This window comes from Amblyomma maculatum, chromosome 1, assembly GCF_055883805.1.
Source record: "Amblyomma maculatum isolate TAMU_Amacu chromosome 1, ASM5588380v1, whole genome shotgun sequence".
Classification (NCBI taxonomy): Eukaryota; Metazoa; Arthropoda; class Arachnida; order Ixodida; family Ixodidae; genus Amblyomma; species Amblyomma maculatum.
In genome coordinates, this window is record NC_139344.1 from 324,774,738 (window position 1) to 324,797,722 (window position 22,985).

Below are 22,985 nucleotides of genomic sequence, written 5' to 3' on the forward strand. Positions count from 1 at the left end.
AATGGCACGTGGAGACTTACAATACGAGTATGCGCGTACCTCTTGTATAGCCGGAATGAGAAATTAAATCGTTTTGGGTTCCCATGAGAGACAACTAAGTGCGCTTATCTTCGTTAACAAGATGTCGTTAAGAAGCTATATGCAAAGAAGGAAGCCCGTCAAACTCATGTGCGAACGTGAATATTTTTTCAGGAAGAAATGAACGCATCAGCAGACTTCCGATCATTGAGAAAAAAAAAGCGTAATGATATGATCTCTTCATGGATGCATTGAACAGCTGCCAGTTTGGGCGGACGGCTGTAGGCGCTCATGGATGCCAGCAACATAATACAGTTGGATAGACTGCAATGATTAGTGCATACGTTGTCTGTTCCTCCAAGGTATATTTCGGGTTGGCGAGGAAAGAGAAATATTGCTGTGTCAGGTTTGCCAGCACCGTCAGCATTTTCTACGGTTTTTTTTTTTGTTCATAATTGGCCAGCTTCTGCAGCGCCTGTTGAAACAATTCACGAAACCACTACAATAGTGCATCTTTTTTTTTTTCGTACTTTCATTTTCATCCCCTACCTCAGAACTCGCATGATACTGTGTTTTTTCCTTTCTTTGTTGTCAGGCTTCATGTTCATCAGAACCCTGCCGATAATTTATCCTCCATGAGCTCTAAGTTCGCTTTGATAACACTGCGAATGTATAGTCAAATTGGAAAGAGTGTCCGAAACTTATCGCTCTTAAGTGCGCGAGTAATAAACATTGAACGGACAGGCACCCGAGATAGCCGCACTGAGAGTTACTAAAGCCAGTTTGCAAGAAAACGCCTGCTGTCATAATTGGCACTAATAATCACATGTAGAATTTCGAACAAGTTTTTGTTAAATATATAACCCTATCACTCGTGGTCCTAAATTATATGAAAAGAGTTCCTTATTTAGTTGCTGTGCCGGTACTGGGAATTGTTGGTTGGGTTTAGTTTGCGACTCAGGCTATGATAGACGCTGTTGTGCAGGGTTCAGGAAATTTCGACCACCTAGGTTTCTTTAAAGTGCACTGACATATCGAACAGCACACGGGCGCCTTGCTTTAACGCCTCCATTCAAAAGCGGCCGCCGCGGACGGGATTTAATGCCGTGTATTTAGGTACACCTGTCGATCGCCGTAACCATTGCGCCACCGTGGCAGGCGGGGGGAGTTGCTGACACTACGTATTATTACAGTACGTTTCGACCTGACTCTTAGACATTTATTCGCGTGTATAACTGTCTATATTCAATTCAATTCTGCTACTATCAATGCCCATACCTTCCGGCCAGTTCGAACTATAGAGGAATCGTTTGCCGTCAGCTGGTTAAGAATGACTAAATATATACTAGCTATAGGCCAGCTGCCATGCAATCATTGCGCCACCCAAGTCCAGGTGCTGGCGATATTCTTTGCGAATGACTCTTTTTAGGGTGTTCTGTCGCGTCAAATGTCGACGGTGCGTGTGAAAAAATAAACTGCAAACAAAAATGTGAAAGGCAACGGTGCCTGACTCATGAACGCCGTCGCAAGCCGTGGCCCGCTCTTTACTCTGGTTAGTCGGCTGTATTCTTGCGAATACTATTCTTGCTACTGGCATGGTGTGTTACTCCAAAACAAAACATTGACGGCGTCTGCGGCTGTTTGCCTTTAGTCGACTCTTCACTCCCGCATTCGAATTCCAGCCGCGCGGCTGTATTTGCATACCTACGGAAGAATGTTTCGCTTTGTTTCCTCCACTCGCTCAGCGTTCCGTTTACACTCGCGGAGGCGGCTCACAGCAAACGTGTTCATGTTAGGCTCCATAAAGTGACAACCGCTCTTTTCTGCGCTGCTTTAGTTTCGCAGGCGGAGACAACTATTTCTTCGACACTACGTAATTTGTATTGGAAGTCATGCTTGTTAGAAAGCGGCAAGTATAGCGTAAATTCGGATTAGAATACGAAGTTACTGACTTGAGGCAAAGGTTTTTGGAAACTTCGCTGCTTTTCACATTGTGGGCGTTAAGCTTTCAGCGCATGTCTCCAAGCACGTATAGGTGGCCTCTTCAGGATGGCGTTTCTTCTCATTTATCGCCAATGTTAAAAAAAGTGCATATTTCAACTGCCAAGCAGAACTATAGCTTGTTGTTTTCTCTGAACCTGCTACGCGGCTTTTTCACGTGGCCTTGGAAAGCCCATACACCAAGTCGCACTCCATGTTTTAAGCTTATGACTTGGCTTATAAGATTGATATCGCTTCAGATTCATCTTATGGCGACAGACAGAAATGATAAATAGAAACGGGGGTAACATACGAGATGGTGGCTTATCTGTATGCATTTTCATTGCACGATAAATAATTTCAGTATTATAATATTATGATTATTGCTATGTAGTCGAATGGCGATGAAGCCCATATTTAAAATTCGCCTAACGTTGCATCTAAGAGGTAATCAAAAGCCGCGCCTAGTCGAAGCTTGCGTGAAGCAAGTTAGAGTCTTCTCTTTTTTCTTCCACACTCTTTGTGATAAGCAAATAAACTCATTGCCGAGCATCGCGGTCGAAAACAACAGTGCTGTGCGAAACGCTATATTAGGTTGCAACCAGAGAATCCTCCTTTTTAAACATTGTGAGGGTAATTGGCTTTTACCAGTCTCACGGGTCATCCTGTTGTTGAAGAAACCCGCCCTGCGGCATTAAAGTCTCCATTTCTGCAACTTCTGATCACTCAACGCTGAGCTGGCATGAGACAGATGGCGAATGGAAATCACCGCAGATTCAACGCCACTCCTCCCAGCATTTATATTATGAAGAGGCGTTGAACCCTGCGCTTCTCCATCTATGTCTTGTATGTACTAGCACCCCCAAAGGAAAACGGAGCTCGCGAACGAACAATAGTTTGTTTGGCGGCGCGCGCTGCAAGCGGGTAAGCATGAGTACAGTCCCGGTCATAATAATACGGAGTACGCCTACGCGATAAAATATTTTTTCACGCGTAACCCAGCAATTACCAAGAAGTACCATACACATATGTAAGCACATGCTACTCATAGGCTCGCGCACGGATCCGAGTGACAATCGTATCCTCTCTACAGAAGGAGTTTAAAATTTTCAAACACCGCAGGCGTGTTCCGTAATATTATGGCCGCACCTGTACATCTTGGGTGCGTGTAGGACAGCCCGGTGTTCGCCTCATGAGCAACCCTGTCAAAGGAGAGCACTTTTTTCACGGGCCCATGCCCAGTTTTATTTTGGTGGATCTAGTATCTTGATCTTTCCTTTTGTAGCACAGAGCTTTACGAACGCTGACACATTAGCTGCTCAAAGCTGTAGAGACATTACATTTTGGTTGCGTGTTTAACGCAACATGGTTAGGGGTACAGGTTTGAATAAAATCCGATTACATCGTCGTAGGCTTCGTTGAACGTTCGCGAAAAATCTTGTTGGAACAACGAAATTCAGGAACAGATCGAATGTGGTCGGACGAACGCCATATTTATCGGGGAGGTTTCTGTTACCTGAACTAAGCAATTAAGATGGAACAAAAATAGGGTCAGTTTAGGTGGGGTTCAGAAGAGAATCCAAGGTCTTTAGACTTTTTCTGGCACGTTACCTGGAGTCCATGAAGAGCTGATGGATAACGTTAAATAATTGTAGACCTAGTGAATTCACGATGCCAAGGAGACCCGACAATGCCATCACGTTCTGCTATTAAAGGCGAAGCTTAAAATATTGATGCCTCAAGTTTCTTCTTTTTAACATAAGTGAGACATTAGCTCGAGGGGCCGCGGCAAGTTAATCGCGTACGGCTGGTAAACATTTTACAACCGAATTGTTACCTTTTCTCTTAGTGTTTCGATGTCTGTTTCAGCCGCCGATCGATGGGTGTCACGAGAAATTGAAACGAGTCACGCGAGCAACAATAAAAACTGGAATCTACTCCCTAGTTCGTGTTGTTAATGAACAGGAGACACAATGAATAAAAGAAGCTGTGAATCACCATTTTATATAATTATATATACATTCATGACTGAATATATATATATTCATGACTAAACATAAACAACCCTGCTATATTTCGGTTGTCGAAACCTGAACAGAGAAGACAAATAGAAGATGACGTGAATTATTTGGCGTTCCCACGCAAATAATATGTGGCGAAAAAAAAAGATGCATGTGCTAAGGTCTAACGCGCTATTTTATTGTAGATATTATACAACCAATGTATTCTAGCCGGCCAACTTTGAAGACAAGAAGACCTTACAGTATACCAGGACGCGGCAATTGATTAATAAAAAGCATGCATTATTGCCAGCAAACTCAATGATATATTGGTATCCACACGGAGTACTTTATAATAACTGTTGTGAAGAAATTTCGGATCGACCTCATCGTCCGCGTCAGAATTTCGCGTCGATTCTAGTAACGCCATCTGTCAGGCCTGATTAAATCCACTGCACAGTGCTGTCCAATGGCAGGCGACTTCATGCAACCAATTCATTTTGTAAAGAGCAACTGTAATTCAGGTATGATATAGGTATACACCAAATTTACAGCTGAATGTTGAGATAGTCTATGTCCTTGTCCTTTTACGTATGTTTTTTTTTGTGCACCATTGTGTGTTCAGTTGCGTCTTTAATCATGTGACAAATTTACGCTGCGCACTACATGGCTAAGTGCACCTTCATGTGCGCTCATTGGACGTCAGCGTGCATCGACAACAGAGGCCATGGTCTATAGGTAATATAATAAGGTTACATTTGGTGAAAAAAACTCTGGTCGCTTTTATCATGGTTTTTGATCGAAAAGCATCTCATATAGTGCGTATCTACTTATATACTTAAAAGGTTTATATACAAATTTTTCAGCAAAAAATGTATCTTGCTTTATGGCAGTTAAAGGTGAATTTGCCAGGAAAGTGCCACAGGGACTACATTTATTAGGATAAAACATTGCATGGACAGGTACATCCAAAGCCTCCCTGCTGGACACAGAAATAAAACAGTGTGGAGAGAATGTATATAATAGAGATATATAGATTAATTTGATTTATGGGGTTTAACGTCCCAGAGTAAGTCGGGCTATGAGAGATACCGAAGTGGAGAGCTCATAAACTTTCAACCACCTGGGGTTCTTTAACGTGACTCACATCGCACAGCTCACGGACTTTTCGTCTTCATTCCAAGCGGCCATCATGGTGGGATTTGATCCAGTATCCTTGGCCGCATCAGTCGAGCGCCTTACACACTGATCCTCACTACACTGAGCATCATACACACTACTCCACCATGATGCAGTTGTACCGGGGTTAGAAACCGAGTTCATATTTTGTGTTTCTCACATAAAAAAAGATACACTTAGATGAGAAAGACGTAGCGAGAACAGATTACAGATTTTATGTTACAAGACCAACATATACCAAGATAGGGCAAAAGTAACAAGAGGTGGTAGGCGCGAGCATTTTTCGCTTTATGAAATTCAAGGTAGCTCTGTGAGATTCAGTTACTTCTCACTATTCTTTAATTACAAGAGCAGCATTTCGTTTCGTTGTACTTCGTCATATTTCTCTGATTATTTTTTATGTACCCTTGATGCTTGAATGACAGGATTCGCAGTCGACCTGACACAGGATAAGAACCAAATATTACAATTGTTGCTAAGTGTTTTGAAGGGTGGGTTTTATTTATTCGTGCCATTTCAAGCACAAACCACAGCGCAGAGATACATTTTCTTACCTCATTCTCTATTACGAATCCGGCGGATTACAATAATAAACACCGTTCGTGTGTCAGTGGTGGGTTGAAAATTGTAAGACCAACTAATAGGTGTTCGCATAAAAAGGCGAATTTATACTTAAACGCGTTACTTTTCGTTGTGTTGTGCAAACCTATTCAGAGCTAAAGCAGCGGACAATGTTCGGGGAGGGAAAGAAGAAGATCTAGGGAGGGGGAGGGGGGGGGGGGGCTCCGCTCCCCGCATTGGTGGAAAATTCAACCAGAGTTCTTTGTCATTTGTGCCTTAACTCATTTTTGCTGCCTTATCAAAATTCGAAATAAATAAAAGCAGCTTCTTCGCTGTGCCACATCTGCACAGCGCCTGGAAAACACTCTTTCGCTTCGACGAACAGATGTTCTTCCCAAACGCTTCCGACATCCCATCCAAGCGCAATACAAGCAGAAAGTATTCCGTGACAGCGAGGAACTATGCGAAGCTGGAATTTACGCCTGTCCGACGTAGTCTCCACAATAGATAGACACAAAGAACAGCGGCGTTGAAGATTTTACCGAATGCGGTGCACTGGAACAGGAAGCAAGAAAAGAAATAAAATAGCGATTTAATTTGCACTTTCTTTGTCCGTGTACAGAATGGGATGAAAGCCATGACGGAAGCTTTGAGTTTAGAAGGGGGACTCGGAAAGCTTTGTGGAGATCAGGAGGGTCATTTTCTGATAGATTTAAACTTTTGGACACGATTTCATTTGTGTGCAAATTTTTTTCTCATTCACTCTGATGAAATTAAGAGAGGCGTCAGATGAAAAAGAGGGAAGGGAAGCTGCAAAGTGCCAAGTACCGAATGGGCACTGCCTTTATAATGGAGGTGTTTTTCAATTATTGCCTGCAAGCCCGGAAGCTTACAGCCTTAAAATGTATATTCTACTTCTTTCATGGAAGCTACTTTATTTTGTGTGGCAATGTTTCAATTCTGTAGGCTTTTTTTGTTATGTTTTTCCGGAGCATCATACAGGCGCTGTACTGTAGTGGGGCTGTTGCATTGCGGCTCAGTTCAGTCCTGATTTTTCACTGTAACGCCTGAAGTTATACTGCCTTTCTCGACATATCTAATGTATGCTTCATTTCAGGTTGCTAAAAAAGTCAAAATGAACTTTCCAGAATTTAACAGACAAATTATTGCGCTAGAGCGAAGTTGCATTACTTGACTACGACCTTTAAATGGTGCAGTCTTTTAGCAGAAAAATAATGGCGCCAGATACTCACCTCAGCGCAGCCATGCGAATACAAAAAGAAAAAAAAATGTAGAACAGGCCTGCGCTTCTGATGCAGAAATAAAGCGTGATGATTTTTCTCGCTATGTAGATGGGTGTACCGGAAAGCGATGCATTTCACAGGAACATTAGCACTGGCAATTTATGTTACCTTGGCTCGCTGTGCCTAATGCGTTAAGGCATTGTGCATAATGCTGGGGAAACTAGAAGCGATGTTTCCGGTTGCCATCAGCAGCAAAGAAGCATAAGCTGAAAACTGCTACAAAAAATAATCTTGCTATTTGCACTTTGTTTTTAAATTTTATTTGCATTTCAATAGCGTTACGAATACCGGGTGAGGGGGTCGCATGGGAGAAACGACCTAGGACGCGGGCGCTGGCACAAGGGTACCTATCCACATTTTAAGCACGCCACGAACAATCTTAGCACAACATCCATTTAACATGAAGAATGAAGGCAGGCAGTACCAGCAAACGCTAGGGTAGAAAAGAGCGCGTGCCATGGAGGTTAAAAGGGTGTTCGAACACAACAGCAAGCCTGTTTTCAAGCAGTCTATCTCTCTTTACTGCATACTGTGTATACTGGTTTCGAAACTGAGGTAAACAAAACCATGTTGACTCCAATGCATATTAAAGAAGATTATGGGCGCACACTGATGTGTGTTGGTTTATTAGAAAGTATAGAAACATGTAAGATAATACGATCGTTCAGATCTTCTGTAAACAAATAAATCTTTGAGATGACAGTCAACTGGCGAACGAAAGCAACGTAACGGATAATGAACTCTAATTGATCCTAGCTCCAAGGAACCGGAAATGTTCTCGAATTATTCGAAAGCAACGTTAAACTACCTTTTTTATTACACCGAAAAACAAAAAGACGAAAAGCTTCGCGTAATATGAGAAATGCAGACAACTCTGGTAAGCGGCATCAATCGAACAAATCGGGAAAATGCTGCGGTGAGCGCACAGCTTCTCCATGCTACAAAAAGAAAAAAAAAACTATGACGTAAACAAGGGGGGGGGGGGGGGGGGGGGAACATTGTTGTCAAAACGGCGTCACTGTTTTAAAAAAAAAAGCACCAGCGTCACCCGAAACCGGCGCGCAGCTGCCTTCACGTAGCTGGCGAATGCGGCAGAGCTCACGAACTGAAACTGTGGGTCGAGGATACTTTCTGTCCACGTGGGAGCGGTCCTCGTATCGTCATACCGACTACCGTTACGCGGATGTCACAAGTGTGGGGACTACAACAAACCATGCTGCATGCAGAATTTTTACATGCTCATCAGCCCAACCGGTTGTATCTGCTACCACCATCAAGTACATACTAGAAGCCTTTCAGCATGTAATACGTAACTGACCGAATAAATATCAAGCACTTAATAAGACCCCTCGTATTCCTGTTGTAGATAGCTGTGTCAATAGTTAGTTTGCCGCATGTAATGAAACCTGGAACAGTCATTTGTGCTGTCGAGTTGATATGGTTTGGAGGAGGCCGAAGCGCATTGTTTAAAGGAGCTCTCCCAGGCGCGGTAAATGAAATTTCTTCAACGCCCAGCGCCAGTTCCTATTCTCACTACTTCCTCGCCCCAAGCAATGTCGTATCTGGCATGTGCAGTGAATCAACCAGTCCACACTCGTCCTCTTTGTACTCCTCGCTTAGGTACTGTTTTGTTGTTCATCTCAGCTGCGAACAGCGCTCGCCATCAGCAGAGTAGACTCCTGAAGAGTGGCTTCACAAGTTCGTTTCACATCCTCGGAACTGCTGCGGCGCTGGCCTGTACGCAGCTCTTTTTCGGAGGATAAGAGCCCTTTCGATTAGTCTCCGTCCGGACGCTACTTGTAGGGCGCACCGCAAAATGACCGCACTTTTTTTCTTCTTTTCTCTCTTTCTTCCTTCTTTTCCTCCTTTCTTTTTTCTCTCAATCTCGCTTTCTTTTTTTTTTTTTTCATCACCTCCGGCAGAGCTGCTCTCTTTCGGGCAGATTAGACCCATCTTCTGAATGAGCCTTTCATGGCTTGGGCCGAAATGACGACGGCATCAGGTAGAGATACAACACTGATTTCCTAGCTACGTAACTTACCAGGCTCGAAATAAATCCAGCGTTTTAAGGCAACAGTGTCCGGTATTACGATAAGTTGGTAGGGAAGAAAATTATGCGAACATCTCTTGGAGAAACTACGTCATTTCCTAAGTTTCACGGGGGGATTGTGATTACGGTGGACACGTGACGCGTCCTTCTTTATTTTTATTTACTAAGTGGTACTCTGTTTCACGTCGGGAGAAGTCATGGAAGCCGCGCTTGTATCTTATCGGGCTGAACGACCACAAATACCTTCACATTCTTATGCCCCTGCAAAGTATGCAGCACCGCAAACAGATTCTTACTGCTGTCAAACCAACTTGTTCTGGCGTTGCGAAACTTGTTGCATGTCTAAACCTGTAGCATGTTGAAAACTCGTAGAAATCTATTCCGCAGTGCTGTAAAAAAAATTAACTAAAATAACACGCTACCTCTATCGTCTGATATTGCTGGAAGCTTTGTATAATATGAATCTTCTGTTTATTCACTGTGCAATTTATTAAATAACGATAAATGGAAAGAAGACATAAAACTTTGGGATGTGTTGGGGGTGTGAATTTACCATTTTTCTTTATATGCGTGTGGCGCTCTTGATACAAAATAGAAGAAAGTGTCAGAGCGTCTTGCACTATATCGCGTTGAGGTTAAATATATTATGATTTATGCATTTTTAAAGAGATTTATATCACGACTATTTGAAAACAAACTTCAAAACAGATGCAAGAATAAGGGCGAGAAACAGTTATCGTTCCTAGACATCATATTCTTAACATCAAATAATTGTTTTCATAGGGAAAATGTTCTTTCACATGCTAGCTTTCCTTCGCGCTAAGTGACCGTGGCCTAAATGCCAAGGATTCTCTTCTTTTCCCTAATATAGATAGGGGCCACTATTTGAAGAGCATAACATCATATCCGGTGCTGAGCCGGGTTCTTATCAAGTACATGCTTCTTCGTTTGCCGTGGTCTTGTGCTTAGCGCATGAAAGTGATTCACTTGTTGAATGGCATTAACGTCTCAGAAGGCATGGCTTACTAAGCGTCGCCTCTTTCTTCTTTCGACTCATCCTGCTCTTTTGTGAAGAAGAATTTAGCATCCTTTGAAAATATTTGTAGCAATATTTGCTTCCTGTCCCTTGTTTTCTTGAAGTCTCTAGCCACCAGAAATCCTGTCTTACTGGCATTCATCTGTCGCCATATCCACATCATCATTTGTATTTTAATTATGCTCGCATTGCTTCACGTTGAGACGAGCAAGGGTCGTAGCACGGCAATCCATCAGTTTTCATTGTCGGTAAAGGAGCAGGACAAGGTCGTGAACCCACAGTCATCATTTTAAGTCAGTCTTTAACCTAATAGACTCTTCTGCCCGGATTTGTTAGATTTTTCGCTGCAGTTCGTGTAACATTTTGTTTTGTCCAATTACCTATCACCCCTCTTTGTTTCATATTTCTGCCACTTTCCTAAAAAGTTCAAATCTACATCAAATATAATTCTGCGTCCACATTTTGTAACGTATGATTTCGTTTTTTTTTTTTAATTTATTTTGGCCATTGCATCAACCATGACGAAAGCAACACGAGGTGGCGCAGCAAACTACCAATAGCAGGGCAGCTTGTGTGGTCGTGGCGCCGCCTTTAGCCAATCTCCTGCCGCTAAACCAAGAGGATCATGCTGCGCAAATTCTTTGTACAACAAACATCCAGCCTCTATGCATATACGCCACGCTGTCATCGGTAAAGCTCGTGAGGAGTGTCAAACCTTTGTTTGTCGTCTTTCGACGGTATCAGCGACAGTTCGTCATTATACCTTGAGGGCTGGACACGCAGGTTGCACCAAGGCCATATCTTTGTCAAGAACAGCATGGCGTCTTCCCTCCCGATCCACGTTACTATGATCAGCGACCAGTGACAGAAGTCTAAACTAATGGAAAGTGGCAAACATCGTTATATTCTGAGGCATCTTACCACCTGGACTGAGCAAACTGGCCCTTGCTTACAGCATTTTTGCTAATCACGACGATCGAAGCAAAGACAAGATCACCTCTGCTTTAAAGCTTTGTGCAGTTGCATTGGCTTGACGAAAAGCTGTAATGGGCATATATTTCCTTTAACTGTTTTCTAGCAACGCTTGCAAAAAGGTAATAGTTTCTGCCGATGCGATCAGGAAATACGCGAAGGTTTTATTGCGGGTGCAGGCTTGGTGAAATAGAAAAGGATCCCATGTGTTAAGTGAACCGCGCTCTGTTGTTATCGCCTCTTTTTCTTGTTCTATGTTAGGTTCTTTTTTTTTTTTTTTACCCCGTAACATAATTTCTGCTTCTCCCTTATCATAACATGCATCTTGTTTCCTTCTCTTAGAGTTTGTGCGTTCATTTTGTTCGCGCTTGCGAGCAGGTACGGGATACGCCGGTATTGGCTGCTTTCCCCAAACATAGGTAGGCGCCGCTGGAACAAAAGGCTCAGGTAGCAAATGGGCCTGCTCGAAGAAACACATATGGGATTTAATTTTTACAGTACTATTTCGGCCTCTCTGTCCTTTATAATTTGCTCTTATAGATTATATGCACCCTACAAGACTGTCGTGTGTCTGTAGCTCATTTAGATACGTTTTGCGATCGCCATTAAGGTTATAATAACTGACTGTCCTAAGTGCTTCCCTCGCTAATTTTCGTTAAAAATGGTGGTTCTCGTCCTGTGTACGGACCGAAAGAAACAGGTAACAAAAATCTGTGTTCATCTCTCCGAATGAAGTAGTACATCCTCCTAACAGGGCTTGATTCTGAATTATTTTTACTGTTTTCACGTATAACACAGAACAGGCCTTCGGCTCTCTTCTCACTCTAGCAAGGAAGCGCACGGGGAATTGTGGCGAAGAAATCAAGGCAACCATAGTGAAACGTTCAGAAGTTAAAGTGTGGAAGAGGGCACTCTGTTCGCTAAAATATGCATCAGTCTTGCGATCATCACAAGTCCAAACCTGACACTGATGTTGGTGAAGGCTTCCATGAAAATGATCAGTACATTTTCTCAAACACTCTCTATCATATGTTTGATGGCGTCGAATGCTTTCGGGAACTCTAAAAAAAAAAAAATAATGCCATTTTGTTACAAGCAGTATTTCCGTTCAGGAAGCAAAAATAAAAAAGAATTTTCTGTACAATTCATCCTACGCTTTCCGCTTAAATGTACGTTGCTTGCTGGACAGTAGCAGATATTGCTTACAGCTTGAGGGCGCACGTTGAAGAAAACTGTTTCATAAATTGCCCCGTGTGAATACAGGATAGAATCATGTCTGTAGCCATGATGCACTATTTTTATAATATTTGCTTTAAATCACTATTTGAAATATGCATAGCTGCGATGAATCCCACTTATAATCGTCCTGTCACGATATCAGCGGCTCTTGCGTTGAGCTGCTGATGCGAAGGTCCCAGGTTTGATTCTTACAACGGGGACCGTATACCGATGGAGGCGAGAGACTAAAACATCCGTGTGCTGTGCAAAGTTCGCACAAGTTAAGGAATTTCAGACAATCTAATATTCTAATTTGGGCACTTTAGCTACGGTGCCCCTTAAAGACTGCAAATAGTTTTCAGTGCGCAAGGAGGATTTAAAACTTCAAAGCATCAACAATGCAAAGAAATAAAGTTGCCCAAAGTCATTTTAACCAAGCATTTTACCCCTGAAAATCTGCGCACCCGAACAGGGAGTAACTATTGGAAAAGAAGTTTTTACCATGCGACACGGAATTGAATTTAGCATATCCTTCCATATGCGAGGAGGGTGCGGTAATAAAACGGTCGGATTCAAGCTCTGGTTGAATGTCGGCCTACTATCCCAAGATGGGCTGTCAGGTCAGTTTGTGCTTAAATGTATGTAGACGACGGAAACAGCATCCAGGAAAGTGTTAGTGCTGCGAGACAGGGGCCGCGTTAACTCGACTCTGCTGCGCAAGGTCAATAATTAACCAGTAATAGCGATTTGAGAAGCTTGAGTGCCAATCACGTGGGATGCCTTGCTAGCTCAACAGGAGGCGTCACTTGCGTCGAATGCCGAGTCACCTTTTAATATGTCTTTCAGACAGTGCACAGGCAACATTATATGCTCTGCCAGCATATTATTTCTCACACGTGCGCTGTGTGGCATCGTCACCTAAAATGAGCTTCGCATTATCCTTTCCATAGGAAGCAAGGGTCTCAGCGACGAAAATGTCACCCTCCTCGGGGGTGGGAAGATGCCATGATAACGCCTGCTTACAAGCATTGCATATTTGAAATGAATAAAAGCAGCGTTTAATTAACTTAGTTACTTGGCAGTAATATTTGAAGGTTAGTTAGTACGAATTTTAGGTATAGAGGACGCAACTCCTGCGACCGTCAGGCTTGGTGTAAGCGAGTTCAGTTTTCCTTAGTACTTCAGCCTCAAGCGTCAGCCAGATTTACGAAGCATTTATTAAATTAATCGATCACATCTGCTGGCTGCCGGCGTAGTAGGGTCTTGAAGATAGCATATTTGAGTTCATGTCAGATAAATAATACACGGAGAAGCGATTGATTTGAAAGAACTGCTAAAGCATAGTTGGAGTGTGACGGAGAAGAACGTTTTCAGAATTGGCTGCGTGTCCTAACCTAGCTAGGCGATCAAGTTTAGGGACGGCGAAAGTGCGTCTGAGTACTCCTAGTAGTAAACGACAGACATTTTAACTGGTGGTAGTATACGCCCCTAAAGGAATCGTATTTAAAATTTGGTAAAGATAATAGCCAGCAAAGTATTTAGTAAACGCTTAAATATATTTTTTTTTTTTTGTGACAACTTGATGCCGCCTGAGGCTTCAGGACAATTCAAAACACGCTAAGATATTAAGTGCTCCTTCAACTATAAATGAAGATATTGCCACGTGCCTAGCGCCGCGTGACTGCCGTGCTTGGTGCCGACGACGACGAAGTGGTTGTTGGCTCGAGAGGCGCGCTGGTGTCTGTGATTGGAATTACAAGCCGACCTTATTATCGGGTCCTCGTCTACGTGTACCCTCACGGCTCCCTGTGGCTCGAGTCGTGACACTGGTGGAGGTGCTGGGTCGTGACAATATAATAAACTATCAGAAAAAAGATACTATTAAAAGTCGCTTGGGCCTTCCAATATCTGCTCCAAAGCACAAACGCGTGAAGAGCGCGATGCACATGTTCTGTTCAATGGGTACGAGAAAGGGGGCAAGGTAGCGAACAATGCAGACAGCATTCAGATAAAGTGAACCATAAGCGAGCGAAATACTACAGACGCTATAGCATCATGAAGCTAATTTGCATGCGCAAATCAAACAGACAACACCACACCATAGCGTTCTGTTCCTTCAGGAGGACAGGAAACTTGGCTGGCAAATAGCCGGGAATTATATCAGAGGCCAGAGCCGCGTAAGAAAACAAAGGTATGCGGCAGAGTAAGAAGTAAAACTGCTGACTCACCTTGAACAATGGTCTTGGTAATCTGTAGTAGGTTGGCCGAGAAAGCAGCCTCCGCTTGATTTAATGGCACTTCTTACTTTATTTAGTCCCTCTTATCCGCGAGACGAGCGTAAATCAAAGCCATAAGTTCACAGTGCTGTCCTGCTTTAGTTGAACCGTGGCGAATTCTAATTACAGGCCCTTCAAAATAACATCTATTGTGGACGCCCTGCACATTTTTAGGGCCGCAATTTGAGATGCTCGACCTCAGTGAGATCCGTTCTTCTTGTTTGCTTCGGGATTATTAATTTTCTATACACATCTGTTCTTCGAACACGCACTCTCTACTGCGTCTTGCTTCCCGTCTTGTGCCACAGGGTTTACCAGAGGCTTTACCACTTTTGAAACTGTGCATTCCTGAAAGATAAATTATGTTCGCCTCCTTATTGGTGAGACGCACTGCGGCTACAACAGTAGTTATCTGTCACAAAGAAAGTGGAGGCTTGAGGCATTGACATACAGAAATTCTGCGGGCCCATAAATGTAGATTTCCGCACTAAAATGAATACAGCTGTAGGGCTTAAACATAACTTTAAGGCGAAAGCGTTTATAAGCTTATGATGGCCCATCCGTGAGAATTGTCACACTTGACAAGACTCCGTGGGATACCGGGAGATTGTGACGTCATCACCGGGTGTCGTCATCCGTCATTAAATTAATAGCATAGCCAAAAGGAAAATTCTCGAGAATGCAGCAGTCTCTTGCTTCCTTTCTTTTATTTTTATCTCTTGCGCAAGAAGCTGGAAACGTTCCATTTAAACAAAAAGGCTACTTTCTTACAACAAAAAAGGAGACGGTGACAAGAAGTGAAATGGGCGGGGACACAAGAGCGATTTGGATCAATGCGTGTTCTGTCCACTTTACGTTGTCGTCCCGTCCTGTCCAGTCCTTTTCTGGCCGTCTCTGCCCTCCAGTCTTTTTCAGCCACTTGTCTTGCAAGATTCATTGCACCTGCAGTCCGAGTTTTCATTCATTTGTGGCGGAGAAAACTAGAAAGATGCTAAAAAAGCCATGTGGAGACAGGAGCCAAAGTAAACGCAACATTGCACTGCGTAGTGCAGACAGAATGGGGAGAAAGTCGGGAAGAAGGGCCCATTGAGACGGAGCTTAAACCTCGGGAGATTGTGCTCTCTTCGGAAGATCGCCAAAATACCAGGGCTCAGCGTGTCTGGCCTGCGAACAAGGTTAGGAAGCCTTTCGCTAGTTTTTAGTTCCACGTCTGGATGCACTGGGATTCCAGCCGTCGTGCAGTGCCTTATAGAAGTTGCTTTGAGGAGCTTCGTTCGTGACTTTCTTTCCTTTCTTATTAGTGCTCTTGCTGCCATTAAGGTAAAATGTTTTATTCTGAGAAAGAGTAAGCTCTAATTCGGGATAAAACATGTTCTACCTCACAGTCGATTACAATTAGGCTTATCAAATCAGCACCATGTGGTCGAATTTTCTTTCATTGAAGGTGCTTTATAAGCGTGAGACTCTAGAGCATGCCTGTCCACTCTGGCTGGTGCCAAGCCCCTACGAAATACTTTATTTTTCTTGCTAGTAACTTTTTCTGTGTCTAATAACGTTATTTTGTGCGCACTGCAAATTATGCAACGTTCCTTTATTGTGTTTTTGTGCATTTTTATCTCCTTTTGTCGTTGGAGACTAGACTGCGCGCGGGCGTCCATCTCCCGTCCATCCCGCCCGCCTTCTTTCTAGCTCTGATAAAAGCATCGGAGCTTACTGAGGTTTTTGCTTATACCATCACTGAAACCCTATAGAAGCTGTTCCTCCCTGTAATTTTTTTCGACTTCTTTTTTACAGTTCTACTAGAGTCTCCATGGTGGGTTCAAGGGCACAAAAACGACCATTGCTAGTATAGACTGAACCAGAGGAGAGAGGTGGAGAAGAACAAGTGCTCAACTAGAAATCTACTGTACGAGTAAGCAGCAAAAATTGTTCGTGCTTCCAGGAATGTTTGTGGCGCCCTCGTGAAATTGTGAATTTTTTCCAGATGAACATTTATGCAGTAACCCACTGTTTCTTTTATTTTTGCCATGTCTTGCTTTCATGCGAATTATACTTGCTAATTATATACGTACCAACTCGCTCGAGAATACGCATTAACTAAGGCATATATTTCGCATTTTTGTGTGAAGTTTAAGCATTAAAGCCTCACCATGGGAATTTTCTCTTCAGGCATAGCACAGCAGCACAAATCTTCACCGTAGGTGCATTCTTGTCACGTTCGGAAAACTACTTTTAGCATTTTGAACTTCTTGACATTAATGTCAAGACGTTTGATTTGTTGAATGCTCGATTTACACTTAGCTACAGGTTAGTAAGTGTAAAGATCACGAATGCGCTTTTTTAACTTTCTTATTAATATACTTGTGCGTTCATTTCATTACCATTTCATTAACTGGTTTAGCGCTATGATAATAAAACTAAAAAAATGTATTTGTGAACGCTTTTTCTACGTGATGTGATTCTCTATTCTACGAGTGTGGAGAAAGATTCTGAATGCTCGGACATTGTGCGGCTTTTATGTCGCGACGTATTAGTGTAAACCCGCAAGCGTTTATTCGAGCGCCCCAAGTGGTTGCCATGGCCATCGGGATTGCCCAACGCTCCACGGAAATTATATTTATTCGGTGAACGCAACACTCATTGCCTCTCAACACCTGCGTTTACTACAATAAATGTAGTAAAATTTATGACTGCGTCATCGCAGTTCGCGTTGGGACCGTTCGTTTTGAACTTAAACATATTAGCCTGCACGGAAACAAAATTCTCTTGCAAATTCTTTCGGGCATTGTACGTACGCCCCGGGAACACTGATGAGAAAGCAGCGCGAAGTGCTCTTGCCTGTAATACATATGAAATATTAATTTATTCCACGCGCATAACGTATTTGCTGTGTTTACCTTGACATTGGACATGTAACTGCATGCACGCTTTATCGAATAAGAAGATGTTATCTATTCGAAGCTTTGTTGTGCTAATCGCTGCAGCTGAAAGGTAAGTAAGCGTAGCTACTCTTCGTGATTTCGTGGAGAGGGTAAATGGCGTGACGATCGCCCCAGAGCTCGATGTTCAGAGGGAGGAGTCATCCAACCGCAAAAGGCCGGCAAATCGAGCTTGCCAAATGGTCCCGCGCGACGGCCTAACCGAGTGCGATAGAAGATTGTGCAGAGTCTTTTCCAAAACGTTCGACCACGTCGAGGGGGCCTGAATCATTTTCAGTGTTTGATCTGTCCTGATAATGGCCTTGTCTGCCGGTAATAGCTGGGACCCTCCTGGGCTTCATGCGTGTTTGTAGAAGGCTATTTCTGTCGCTCTGTTCAATCTCTTTAAACGCGGCGGCGCTTACGAAGAAATTAAATGTGATTGCGAGACCACCGCTTTCAGTTTTCCCATTCTTATTTTTCACCTTCTGATCTTAAGAGCGATGAGCGAATTACTCAGTGGAAATAATGAAAACAGAAGGTCATGCGCTGAAAGCAAAGGAAATTTTGTGCGAAATCTGGAACATTATTATATCTGCACCAAGAAAAAAAAAAACATTTTCATTTCTAATTTTGACCGTGTGATTTTCAGTTCAGTTCAGTCGTTCTGTCGTGTCCGACTCTTTGTGACCCTATGGACCATATCACGCCACGCTTTCCGGTCTCTCACTATCTTCCTAACATCACATAACTTCATCGGCAGCGCTTCGAGGATGCGTGTGATTTTAGTGCATGCCAAATGGAAGAATGTTCTGTAGCTCAGCAAAACGACGCTAGATGTTTAGAGGAGAAAAGCCCACATATGCAGTTTCTTTAGTTTTCGCTGCAGATACAGTTCATTAGGTGAGAGACACTGTGTGATGTCATGTAATATTTCTACCTTCACACGTGGTTGGTCATGTCGCCGACACGCATATGTAGGTTTTTCCTCCATTAAAAAAAGTTTAAGAATACCCACCTTTGAAGATGATGCCACTGATACGGGACTTTCACGATAAGAGGACATCATGGCCTTAAACACTCCTGAAAATTTCTCCCAAGTTGCTATCCTCCAACGACAGGTTAAACTGAATGGCAAGTTTCGAACAAAATACCAAAGAAAGATAACGCATCCCTGTACATTTTCATTTTACTTTTTTTCCGAAGTAGAAAGATTATGTCTGCTCTAGTTCCCGCTCTGCCGCTATATGCTACATGTGAACAAATGAAAATGTTTTATCAGCATCTCTTAATTATACTCATCACAGACACGGAAGCTCTAAGATGTAATGTGTTAGTGTGTGAGAACCCACAGAGTTCGTGTCGGCACGCGAAAAGCCACGAAGAAAGAAAACGACGGGAAAGAGTGTCACCCCAGGGGAGGAGAACACGTGCCGCGGGTGCACTCTTGCTTCTTAAAACAGCAGGATTTAAGCATCCCCGTTGAAAACGACCGTTGTTGCGTGGCGTTAAGCGACTATGCTTCTATGTTGCCGGCTGAACCAACGAATGGAAAGCCAGCGGAGCCTCAAAAAGTTTGTGCGTCATAGCCGGTTCACCGGAGCTTTATTATTGAAACGCCTGATGTCGCAGCATCAGCGTCACACCATTGTGCCTCTCGACCAAGCAGCACGAAGGTGTGAAACGAGCTCGACAGGAGCTGGGCTCCTGTGTGTCCCTGTATTGTGTCCCTGTATTGTGTCTGTGCTACTGTGAATTACATCCCTTGATTCTTTGGTCTTGCTCTCTGTCCGTCGTGTCCTTAAACATGGTCGTGTCACATACATGTCCTTCTTCGACACTCAGTTCATTCAATGACGCGTCACACGGCAACCGGCGCTAGATTCCTCAGCGCGCGATACTTCTCAGCCTTGTCCGCAGGGAAGTTCAGAGGTTGCTGCAGCGCGCTGCGACCTCTAACCCAGTCCGCCAGAATGCGTCACATTAAGTAGATTTTGGAGAGCGCTCAGCCGGTTGTGATTGGCCTATCACGCTCAGGTGGAACTTCTTGGCTTCATTATGTACGCTTAGACCGACGTTGCCCGAGGCGGAGACGATACCTCGTTCAAATGCCGTGGAAACCACGGTTATGTGATTACGCTGCACAAAATACAGCGACACAAATTCGACTCGACAGTAGACGCGGGGAGCACAACGCTTCTCCCAGCGAAAGGAATGCACAGGTAATCCCAATTATTTGTTACAAACAATGACGTATCCCAATTGGGATACGTCATTTAAAGCAGGCGTCTGGTAACAGTTGTGATGTTGTTCCTTCAAATGCATTCCTGACGGTCCAGCTGTCCTAGGAGGCGGACGAAGAAACATCGATCGCCGAACCCGCGAGCCACGGCAAGGCGTTCAGGCGGTAGCTAGGAAACAACACGCGAATCTCGCTCGAGGCTCCGTATTCTCCATCTCTTAATGATTCCCGGCGGGAGAATTTCGCCTGTAGATCTCTCCACTGCGTTTTAATAAAGGCGATACCACGTTTTTGTCTCTCTACCTATAGACACTCGAGCGCACGGAAAACCATAGAGATGGAGCAGCTGCAGGGGGAGGGAGGAAAGGCCAGCGCCGTAGGAATTAGAGCTACGCGTGGAATACAAGTCCGTTTTCTGCTTTCCAACCGCCGCAACACGGGACTTGTATTCCCTGGAAGAAAGTAAGGGCGAAGATATTTAAAGCGCAGATGTCGGCCTTGATCAATTCAAGAGGGTAAGCGATTTGAGTTTCTTTATATTTAAATGCCGGCGCTTGTCTGAGTGGCCGCCGAGTGAACCAGAGCACGAGAACCGGCTCCTGAAGATGGCCTAGAGGGAAAATTTGCATTTCCGGAGGCTTGCTAAGGGACACCCACAAGCGAGTGAGCGCAAAGTACGAAGAGAAGGCAAGCGGCGCCAAAAGCCGCGATCACCTCAGGGGGCGAATGTCATCGATTAATCAAATGCAGCATGTAAATTGAGGAGAGAATTTTAAATGTCAAGTATTTAGAATTCCCAAAAAAAAAAATGTTACATAGTCAAATTAACCCATGTAGAAAAAGACAGTGAAAATGTAACGAACGCAAAGCATTATGTCCTTAGAAGAGCAAATCAAAGCGAAATATTTGGCCTGAATTTGAGGCAGTGGCATTTCGCAGAACAGATATTCACCATCATTTCAGCGCATTTGGCTTACACATTTCATCGTATCATACCATCTGAATGCACTTCAATTATTTCTTCTGTCGACTTTAGCACTCTCGATAACATTTACCTACTTCACTCTTCGCCTCCTAAAACGTTGCTTCCACTACAGGGGTGTGAAGTGGTCGGTCTCTGTAGAAACTCCGAAGTAAGCGGGTTTCAACGTGCCTGATGCAACCATGTACAAACGGAAACCTGGTTCAACCAAAGTGTACGTCATTACTTTCATCTCCTTGAATTTCTTTATTTTGATGCCGAAACCCGGGAACTGTTGGTCTAGTTTCTCTTCGGATGACATACTAAAGCAAGAAGCAATGCGGGCCACATGCGTTTAGCGAGTGAGTCGCCGTACCAGCGTAAGCTTGCCAGAAAACGAGCGCACCTAGACACACAACCACGGACGCAACTGCGCATCGTAGCCTAGCGAAGCTTCCCCGCCAAGAAACCGGAGATGCAACGAAGAAACGCCTCAGACCGAAGAGGGCTGCTCTGAGAGCACAGGTGACGACGCTGCTCGCGGACACAGACTCATCCCTCTAGAGCGATGCCGACGAAAAAGGCCTAAACACTTTGTTGGCCAGCTAGTTGCGTGCGCTGCAGACGAAGCTTGCAGAAGTAGATGCAGCTGTAGAAGGAGCCGTACCAGACAGCGACGCTGAAGAAGACTACATTCGCACCGTCGAGATGAGCTACCAGATCGTTACGTAGTACATGGTGAAGCTGGACCAGGAACTGAAAGTGGCTCAACTAAAAAAATCACTGGCCGAGAGATCGACTTGTCCTCCAAAGGAAGATGAGAACGGCCATGCATCAAAGGTTAAACTGCCGAATCTGGAGCTTCAAGAATATGGTGGTACCACTACAGAATGGCAGCCCTTCTGGCAACGGTTTCAGCACGCTGTACACGATAACGCTGCGCTCACCAACTCCGAAAAATTTCTCTACCTGCGTTCAACTCTTACAGGAAAGCATTTTTCGCTGTGGATGGCATTCAGGCGACGGGAGAAAATTACAACGCCGCAATAGACCTCAAGGAGCGCTTCAGTCGGCCCGATGTCCGGATTCAAGAACATCTCATACAGCTGCTTGACCTGCCACCAGTACGCAACACAAACGAGGTGAGCTCTTTACGATGACTCTATGATCGCTTACAGCGTAATATGGCACCTCTAACGACTCTTGGAGTGCATAGCAGTAGTTATGGAGCCATGATGTGCTCCGCACTGTTCATAGTGCTACCTAATGTTTTCGTTGTCGAGTTTCACAAATGCCGATCTTCAGATAAAACGAATGACAATCTGAAGATAGCTTCCTAGAATTCTTGAATTTGGAAGTCGAGAGAAGCCACTTCAAGTCGGTCAGTGGGAGAGCAAGGACAGTAACAAAACCAGAAAAGAGAATGAAAGGTTCAGAACTCTAAATGACCGAACACTCCAAAAGGATCGGCAGGTTCATTGTTAACAATTCAGCCGAAGCAGTCCGAAGATTGTGCATTCACAGCATCGAAAGGTCATGTTACTCAGGAATGCTAAGAATCACTTTCTTTGGAAGAAAAGAAAACAAAAGTTACAGAAAGCCGACCGATACTTCCGGTGCGCAATCAGAGGACACACTTCTAAGCAGTGTCGCAACAAAGGAGTTAAATGTGGAAGTTGTGGAAGGAGGCATATCACTTCGATATGAGACCCAAATTGGAAAAGGTCAGATACACGTTCAGATAACACTCAGATGACACAGGGACTGAGTTGCACTCTGCGACAAACAATAAGGCAAAAATGACGTCCACTGTGCGACTGCAGACAGTACAGGCCTGGGCAGAGGATAGCCGGCGAAGAGTTCTTGCTCGTGCACTTTTTTATGGTGGAAATCAACGAACATTTGTTACAGAATAACTTTCACGTCAACTGCAGCTTGAGATACTGGGCGATGAAGATATTGTGAGCCCTCCACGGATCTTCTTTCATTTGTACATACCATGATCTCCTTCTTTCTTTTGTGCATACCATCGTCATCGTCCTGCGGCGCCGGCTCCAGCTCGAACCTGGTTTCACCATCAGATTAAAACGCTGACACCGCGTACCTTGCCTTGCCGCCACGACTTTGGCGTCTCGATCTGGCCTTCTTTCACAATATAACCATCTACTCTTTCGGTGGATCAGGCAGTGCTATCAAAAAAAAAAAAAAAAAATCCGCAGACGAGTTAGAATTTGGTTGAGGGGCCAGCACGACTGAAGAGATCATTCTCT

The 22,985-nt window shown here is 44.0% G+C and overlaps 1 long non-coding RNA gene across 4 annotated transcripts in view; it reads left to right on the forward strand.

Annotated features, from left to right (window-relative positions):
- LOC146207324 (uncharacterized) overlaps positions 1 to 22,985 on the forward strand; it is a 445,418-nt gene that overhangs the window by 202,587 nt on the left and 219,846 nt on the right. For all 4 annotated transcript variants that reach the window (XR_014703320.1, XR_014703319.1, XR_014703321.1 and 1 more), the window contains one exon: positions 16,389 to 16,506. This is a non-coding gene — a long non-coding RNA (uncharacterized LOC146207324). The remainder of the gene's footprint in view (positions 1 to 16,388; positions 16,507 to 22,985) is intronic.